Source organism: Cryptomeria japonica, chromosome 11 (genome assembly GCF_030272615.1).
Source record: "Cryptomeria japonica chromosome 11, Sugi_1.0, whole genome shotgun sequence".
NCBI lineage: Eukaryota > Viridiplantae > Streptophyta > Pinopsida > Cupressales > Cupressaceae > Cryptomeria > Cryptomeria japonica.
Genome location: NC_081415.1, coordinates 699,244,512 through 699,254,032, shown reverse-complemented (window position 1 = coordinate 699,254,032; position 9,521 = coordinate 699,244,512).

Here is a 9,521-nt window from a genome sequence, read left to right as displayed (position 1 = left end):
TCTACGTGTGGACAAGCTCCAGTGGTATGATGTGATTTGCTGGGATCACAAGGGGACTTACATGTGATGATTGAACTTCCGATCTGCTTTGCTGAACACAGGCTTTGACTAACTTAGATTTGAAAAAATGGAAAAAGGATGAGGGCGAAGAGAGGATCTAATCCTAATACTAAGAATGTAGGAGCAATGATTGATCTTTGACAAAACTCTAACTAGGTCTTGTTTTGACATCAATGGAACATCTACACAAGACTAGTGCGATCTTCTAAGGGAAGCTTTATGATGTTCAAATCATCACCGCAGGCATAGATACCATCCAAGTTGATGCATATCAATGAAGAGGCGACAAATTGAAATTGAGCTTAGGCTGAACGATTCCAGTTGACTACACAAGGCAAGTCTGCAATCAACAAACTGCTAGTAGTATGGATATACGAATTTCCACCATTAATCAATCACATTTCCTCCATTCATCTAATCATCTACCATCTAGGATTGAAGACTCAACAAGAAACCATGCAAATTGCAAGAAAACGACATATTTCACCATTACTTCAATGAAAATGGAGTTTGTTTACAATCAATGGCAACAATTTCTTGCCTTGTCCTCCTATTCTACTCTAATTGCTATTCTAATCACCTTCTAACTACTTTCTATCTTCTAACTCTCTAGCTATTGCTTATTAGCCTTTACAAATGAAATGCCTGGGCTTATATAGTGCCCACAATACAATTTGATGGCTTAGATCAATTCAAGATCAATGGCCAAGATTTTACAATGAAAACCCTAATTAGGGTTTGTTACAACCATTACATAACATTTAATGCTTGACCAATGACAAAATTGTATTGCTTGGACACATGTCCCTTCTAAAAAAAAATCGACCAATGGATAGCCGGGGTAGGTACATCGGAGTTTGTGCCACCTTCCATGAGTTAGGTACATTGAATCTGGACATGCTGAGGTGGACCACACTGACTGGAGGAGTGATGACTAGGATGCCACCTCATCCGACACTTGGTTGATACTCAATTTGGTATCGTTGAGAGGCTATCTTTAATTAACTCTTGTTCTAACTCCTTTTGTCCTTGATGTGCAAGACGATTGATGTACCTTGCCTTGGAATGTTGGATTTGGAAGAGGTCGCCCTTGTCTTGGCTTGATCGTTTCGGTGAAGACCGTCCTTGATCCGGCTTGATTTTTCTTGATGAGATCTCCATTTGATGCCTACACAACATTTCAAAATTAGCAACATGATTTTGCAATACATAACATAAATTAGAGAGCAAATTTTAGGAAACTTAATGATACGTCCTTTATTAATCATTTCCTAAAAAACGATTGAGCTTATTGAAATTCAAAATTCAAAATTCAAAATTTAAGCTATGATGATCAACGTTCAAAATTGAAACAATAAATCCATATCGCCATACCTCTCTTGAGAGCTAACTCTAGAATGCAAAAACAAGGAAATCGCCTAGGCAAAATCAAAATTAGATGGCTTCAACGTGATCTCCTTTAAATGAACGATCCTTCTATCAATTCATCACCCTTGAGGATATCTTTGACGTGGTCTTTGGCAAGTTCGCCCAACTTGAGACTAAGCTCGCACTCCTTTTGAATATAATTCGCACCTCTTTGTCTTCCTTAAATCGCACTTGAGATGATAAAATAACAATGTGAAAATAATGATCTTCACCACCCTCCTTTATAAGTGCTTACCTCTCATCATTATTTAGGCCGACTTTTGTAAAAATAAAGCAATTATAAACGATTTTTTAATAAATAAGAAAGGTCGACCTTCATAAAACAATAAAATACCAAGCGCTCTATAATAATTAATTAATTTGCCATCGTTTTTAATTAATAAACTTCGATTTTTTTTACAAGGCAAAAATTAATTAATATTTAAATGCAATATTTAAATGCTATTTTTAATTAAATTTTCAATCTTATCGAATTTTCTAGCATTTAAATAAATTCAAAAATGTGTTTGAGCGCCAAAATATTTTGAAGATGGAAAGATACGTACCTCATCACCCTGGTCCCTTGGAGAGGGACAGGAGCGATCCATCAACTGGGTCTTGATTCTTGCAATTTCGACGTCCAAAATCTTCATCTCCACGTTGAATTTGCCATTTTCGCTAGGATTTTCGAACTTGAGTGTCTTGCTTGTGTGAACAAATGTCTCTTATAACCATTATCGCCCTGGTCCCTTGGAGAGGGACAGGAGCGATCTTCATGTTCTCACTTGAAATTCTTCGTTCTTGGTATCAACTTCTCCTTTATTTTCTTTCAAACAACGCTTTGAACCCTTTGCAAGTTTGTTTTGTCATGATCTCCGAAGGAAAATGAGCGCTTTGGCAAATATCGCCCTGGTCCCTTCCTGAGGGACAGGAGTGATCCCAGTGTCCTGGCTCAAATTTGCAAACTTTTGATCTTCGTTCTTCGTTCATTGCCTTCCAAAGGACGTCCTTGACCTCGCCTATCCTTGCCTTGTCTTGGTTTTGACGGGACATGAGTGTTTTGATGAAAATCGCTTTGGTCCTTGTCCAAAGGACAGGAGCGATATAGGCTCTTTATACAAATTGGTGATCGTTTAACGTTTGAAGCCTTTGTATATCATCTTCTAATCATGCCTCGGACCTTTTACCACCTTGCAAAACCTTGACTTAACGTGATTTTTGAGAGATTTGGCCAATATAATCAATATCGCTCTGGTCCCTTCCTGAGGGACAGGAGCGAACTTCAAGTTTTTGAGCTTGTCCTTGCTTCCATCAACTTGCCATCACTTTCATCTCGTAGAATGAAGTCCCTTTGATCCCCTTGGATACTTGATGTTTGATAAACTTTCAAAATTTAGAGCTTCATGAGGATTTCGCTTTGGTCCTTTGGAGAGGGACAGGAGCGAACCTAGGTTTTTAAGTGCAAATCCTTCATCTTTGGCAATTTTTGATGCTTTGCGCTTGATGGAGATGTCTTAAAATGTCTTCACCACCTTGTTCTTCGTCTTGGAGTGCCTTGAATTTGGAGGAACGACAATATAACCATTATATCGCCCTGGTCCCTTGGAGAGGGACAGGAGCGATCCTGCTCTTGTGGGCTTCATTTTACTTTATCACCTTCAAAATTTATCTTCAATGGTCTTGCCATACTTCATTTCATTCATTCATGCCTTGAGATCGGTTGTAACTTGGCAAGAAAATCATCTATAACAAAAATCGCTCTGGTCCCTTCCTGAGGGACAGGAGCGAACTTAAGCATTTTGGTCCTTTGATGGCATTTGATAATCTTCAATTTGTCTTCAATGGGTTCAATTCATCTCCTTTCTTGCCTTCAAACATAAAACTTGCTTGATCTTTGCCCAGATCATACCTTATGAAGAATTTCGCTCTGGTCCTTCAGTGAGGGACAGGAGCGAATTTGACCCTCTAGGCAAAAACTTCATCATTTCATTGTTTTTGATCAAGTCTCGATGCTCTATCATGCTCATTTCGTCCTTCACCATGCCTTTGATGTCTCAATTCGTCCAAACATGGTCAGGAATAGCTCAAATAAGTATTTTCGCTCTGGTCCCTTGGAGAGGGACAGGAGCGAAATTCGCTCTGGATCCTCAGTGAAGGACATGAGCGAAATTTGACTTTTCGAACTCTCTATCAGGATAATTTTATGGAATATAACATTTAAGTATAAGAAAGAAGAAACATAGAAGTCTTATACTTTAAGTTATATTCCATATATACTTTCAGGATGTTTGAGAGTGGTTTCAGACCTCCTGGAGTTATATTGCAAAATCTAGTTTTTGGAGGTTTTTTTTTTTTAGTTTCCAGACTTGGTCAAATTTCAGGATCAGGACATTCCAGACTTAGCCAAATTCAGGATCAGGACATCACTCAAGCCGGACTTGCTATCCATGTGATCACCCCGACAACACTCAAAAATGCAAAGGCTAGCTAACAAAACCCTAAAAGACCTAAAGAACAAACCCTAAAAAGCAAAAAAAAAGCAAGGGTCCCCATTTGCAATGGGGCGATGTGTGAAAACGTCACAACAATGTCGTCATCTCATCATGACGTTCACCATAGCTACTCCCAGAGGGTGAATAAACACAAGTGCTGAGTCATGGAGTCTCTCACATGACATCCAACATGGCTACTTCCAGAGGGTGGATCCATCATGGCTACACCCATGAATGGAAAAACAAATGAACATATGTGCCCATCACGGAATCCTCAACGTGATGTCGTCATCTCACCATGACATTCACCATAGCTACTCCCAAAGAGTGAATAAATACAAGTGCTGAGTCACGGAGTCTCTCACATGACATCCACCATGGCTACTCCGAGAGGGGGGATCCACCATACCTACTCGTAGAGGGTGGAACAAGGGCTTTCACCTCAAACTTCTCTCGCAAAGAAGAATGCACTAACAAGGGCTTGCACCTCAAACTTCTCTCGCAAAGAAGAATGCACTAACAAGGGCTTGCACCTCAAACTTCTCTTGCAGAGAAGAATGCATTAAATGATGATGTGGCTCCCTCTAATATCAACCTTCTGACCTCCTTGTCCAAGGTTGCCTCAGATAAAATGTCAGACTCCCTCGGAAGCTGAAAAATCAGGCTTCCTCTGAAGCTGAAAAGTCAGGCTACCTCTGAATGTTAATTCCTCCTTTTCAAGGAAACGTCTTCAGTCACCAACTCAATCTCATGGCAGCCATTATCAAGGTCTTCCTTCCTTGAATACAATCTCTTGTGCTTCTTGATCCATCCTAAAAGCATTTCAGAGAGAGATTACAACTAGTTCATAGAACTAACCTATCCGAAGGAAAATATCAATGCTAGAAGCATACAAAGTTCACTATCCCAATGTTATGAATTAACAACTGCATAAGAATTTATGAACATTATTCCAAAATATAAGCATAAAACACATCTCTTTATTGGCGATTTCTCAGGACCTGTGTCCACATCCACTCTAGGAGGGACACGATAGGGGCGATCAGGCCGATCATTTTGCTCTGGCTGACAATCACTGTCAAAATCAGAGTGAATGCAGGTCCATTCCACATTTACTACTGTAGTCTCATGTTCTCAGATTCATGAATATCTGATAATGAGGTAAGCCATCCAGCTAGACGGGGATCTCAGATCTCTAACGACGATTCATAGAATTAAAGGAAGCTTAGCGGTGAAAGGTCTTCCCTCGAAGGCCTTATGCTCTTCATGTGAGAGCTTGAACATGCTCATATAGCAAGTACCATGCACGATGGGGACGTGTTGTGACGTTTTCACACATCGCCCCATTGCAAATGGGGACCCTTGCTTTTTTTTGCTTTTTAGGGTTTGTTTTTGGGTCTTTTAGGGTTTTGTTAGTTAGCCTTTGCATTTTGAGTGCTGTCGGGGAGATCAATAGGATAGCAAGTCCGGCTTGAGTGATGTCCTGATCTTGAAATTTGGCTAAGTCTGAAAGTCCTGATCCTGAAATTTGGCTAAGTCTGGAATGTCCTGATCCTGAATTTGACTGAGTCTGGAAACTGAAAAACCTCAAAAAACTAGATTTTGCAATATAACTCCTGGAGGTCTGAAACCACTCTCAAACATCCTGAAAGTATATATGGAATATAACTTAAAGTATAAGAGATGTTTCTTCTTTCTTATACTTAAATGTTATATTCCATAAAAATTATCCTGATAGAGAGTTCAAAAAGTCAAATTTCGCTCCTGTCCTTCACTGAGGACCCAGAGCGAATTTCGCTCCTGTCCTTCTCCAAGGGACCAAGGCAAAGTGCTCCTGTCCCTCACCAAGGGACCAGGGCGAAAATACTTATTTGAGCCATTCCTGGCCTTGTTTGGTTAAATTGAGACATCAAAAGCATGGTGAAGGACGAAATGAGCATGATAGAGCATCCAGAATTGATCAAAAACGATGAAATGATGAAGTTTTTGCCTAGAAGGTCAAATTCGCTCCTGTCCCTCACTGAAGGACTAGAGCGCTTTTCTTTATATGCACAATTTTAGACCTTTTTTGGACATTAACTTTTATTCATAGCATGAAGTAAGATGATATCTTCCTTAGCCAAGACATTTTTTGATGAAAATTGTAACGATTTGGCCTAGAGAGCAAAATTCGCTCCTGTCCCTCACTGAAGGATCGGAGCTTGAATCCCAAATTTGCATTATCCTCACAAGACTTAAATAATTTTGCGATTGGAAGAGGCCAAGGGGAGTGTGCTCTGTCCGTTGAATATAATTTAAGTGGGCCACAAAGGAGAAAACCAACCTAAATGACAAGTTCGCTCCTGTCCCTCACCCAGGGACCAGGGCTATTTTCAAAGGGCGCTCCTGTCCCTCTCCAAGGGACCAGAGCGATTTTCCCTCAAGGCAAGTTTTGGGCAAAAGGAAAGCAAGTTTCGCGTTTGAGGTGGATGGAGGAAGACACAATCGATCCGTTGAAGATAATTTTCGAAGCTAGCAAAGGACGAATTGGCTTGTAATTGCAAAAGTGCTCCCGTCCCTCACTGAAGGACCGGAGCTTGAATTTCAAATTTGCACTGTTCTTGCAGGATCAAGACAATTTTATGATTTGAAGAGACCAAGGAAAACATGATTTATCCATTGAATATAATTTGGAAGGCTAACAAAGGACGGATAAGCTTGGATTCGCAAAATAGCTCCTGTCCCTCACCAAGGGACCAGGGCGAAAATGCTTTAAAGTGCACTCATTTCAAAGATCGAATAAATTGAACTCGAAATTCTAAGTAAAAATGCCATCTTGGACGTCAAAAATGAGGTCTTGGACGTAAAAAACAAGAAGTGTGAGGTCCAAAAGGTATAAGCGCTCCTGTCCCTCTCCCAGGGACCAGAGCGATCTTGTTAATGTCCATTATCTTGCCATGCCTAGGCGCCAATATCATCTATGACACATTAAATACCAATTTCGCTAGAACTCCAGGATATTTTAAAAATTAAATTAACATTTAATAAGTGCGCATGGTATTTAATAATTAATTTTGAGCCTAAAAATCGAATTTTTTAATTATGAAGGCATTTAAAATTAATTATTATTAAATTAAAAGATAAAATGGGAGCGCTTGGGGTATTATGTAATGTTTTTTATCAAGTCGGCCTCTCCTTTTATTTAATTTTTATTTATCTTTTGGCCTATTTTTTCAAGTCGGCCTATGGGAAATGAAAGGATGAGCGCCCATATAAGAGAGGTGAGTTGAGCAATTTTAATCCATCATTCATTCATTCACACAAGTGCGATTTGGAGAAGAACAACAAGGTGCGAAATCTAGTTGGAGTGGAGCAAATTTTGGAGACTAAGGAGGGCGAAATTCATCTTGAAGGCTATTGGAGAGGCGTATTTCTTGCTAGATTGGAGGATAATTTCCAGATTTTTGAGGACATTTGAAGGCGAATTTCCAGATCTTGAAGAAGCTAGTGGAAGATGGAGTTCTTTTCCAAGCTAAAGGGGGCGCATTTTGCTAAAGGGAGTCTTGATCTACATTTTGCCTAGCGAATTCTCCTATTCTCGCATCATTTTTTTAGAATTAATTCCCAAGTGGAGGTATGGCGTAATCACCTTGGCACCATTTTTGAAGATTTAAATTTTGCTTTGAAAGTCCTAAATTAGGAAATGATAACTCAAGATTTATCATGAGGTTTTCTAATTAAAATCTTGAATCTTTTTTAAAGTTTAATTTTTAGATTTCAAGATATATTATTAATTGTGAAATGTTGTGTAGGTATCAAGATGGCGACTCCAAGATCGAAAGATCTACAAGTCGGAAGACTCTCCTCAAGGAAAATCAAGCCAGATCAAGGACGATCAAGCAAGGACAAGGACGACCTTCTTCGATCCAGTCTAGCATCGACAAGGACGGCCTTCTTTGGACTAACGTCATCAAGGGCGACTTCTCCAATCCAGTATTCCAAGGCAAGGTACATCAATCGTCCTGCACATCAAGGACACAAGAAGTCAAAGCAAAGGGTTCGTTGAAGAAGCAGATAGTACCAGATGAATTAATTAAAGTTAGCTTCTCAACAACATCAAGTTGAATATCTACCAAGTTACAAGTGTCAGACGAGGTGGCATCCTAGTCATCACTTCTCCAATCAGTGTGGTCCACCTCAGCATTTCCAGATTCAATGTACCTAACTCATGGAAGGTGGCACAAACTCTGATGTACCTACCCTAGCTATCCATTGGTGGAATTTTCTAGAGAGGACATGTGTCCAAGCAATACAATTTTATCATTGGTCAAGCATTAAATGTTATGTAATGGTTGTAACAAACCCTAATTAGGGTTTTTATTATTGAATCCTGGCCATTGATCTCAAATTGATCTTAGCCATCAAATTGTATTGTGGGCACTATATAAGCCCTGGCATTTCATTTTGTAAAGATAATTAGCAATAGTTAGATAATAGTTAGAGAGTTGAAAATAGTTAGAAGATAGAAATAGAATAGTAACTAGAGTAGAGTAGAGAGAGAAGGCAAAGATTGTTGCCAAGATGTTGTTGTAAAAGACTTGTAACTTCATTAAAGAAATGGTGAAATTTATGGGTTGATTCGACAATTTGCATGGTCTTTATACTTCTCGTATTTGATTTCATGTTATTAGATGAGTGGAAGAAATGTGCTTGATTGATGGTGGAATTCATACATACATACTACTAGCAGTTTGTTGATTGCAGACTTGCCTTGCGTAGTCAATTGGAATCATTCAGCTTAAACTTAACTTCAATTGTCGCTTCTTCATTGATATGCATCAACCTGATGGTGTCTATGCCTGCAGTGATGATTTGAACATCATAAAGCTTCCCTTGGAAGGTCGCACTAGCCTTGTGGAGATGGTCCTGCGATGTCAAAACAAGAAATAGTTAGAGTTTCATCAAAGATCAATCATTGCTCCTACATTCTTAGTATTAGGATTAGATCCTCTCTTCGCCCTCATCTTTTTTCCTTTTTTCAAGTCAAAGTTAGTAAAATCCTGTGTCCAGCAATATTCAAAGCAAATCAGAAGTTCAATCATCAAATGTAAGTCCCCTTGTGATTCCAGCAAATCACATCATACCACAGAGAGCTTATCCACACGTAGAGACCCTACATACAAGAACCTTGAAGTCATCCCGATTGATCCTTTTCGCGACATCTTCAGCATTCAGAGGCTTTACTCAAGAGAGGATAAGGTACCTTTAGGTATTTTATTCTGTGTTTGATAGTGTACAAAATACACGTCAACAGGACGGCAGTCAGATCTCCCATATGATGGCCTGCCAATTTTCTTCCTTAACTCTTCACACAGTCCGTTCCTGAAGAATAACCTTCAGCATACACATTCTGGAGTTCCATGCAATTGTCTGCAGAGTATCACTTGAATTTCATACCATCATCAATCATTGTCAAACTAATAAAAGCATGAATATCATATTCCACTGTTATTGTACAGATTCCCACAAACATCAAACTACTGTTCAAGAATTTAAAATAAGAATGGGACAGTCTCAACAAAC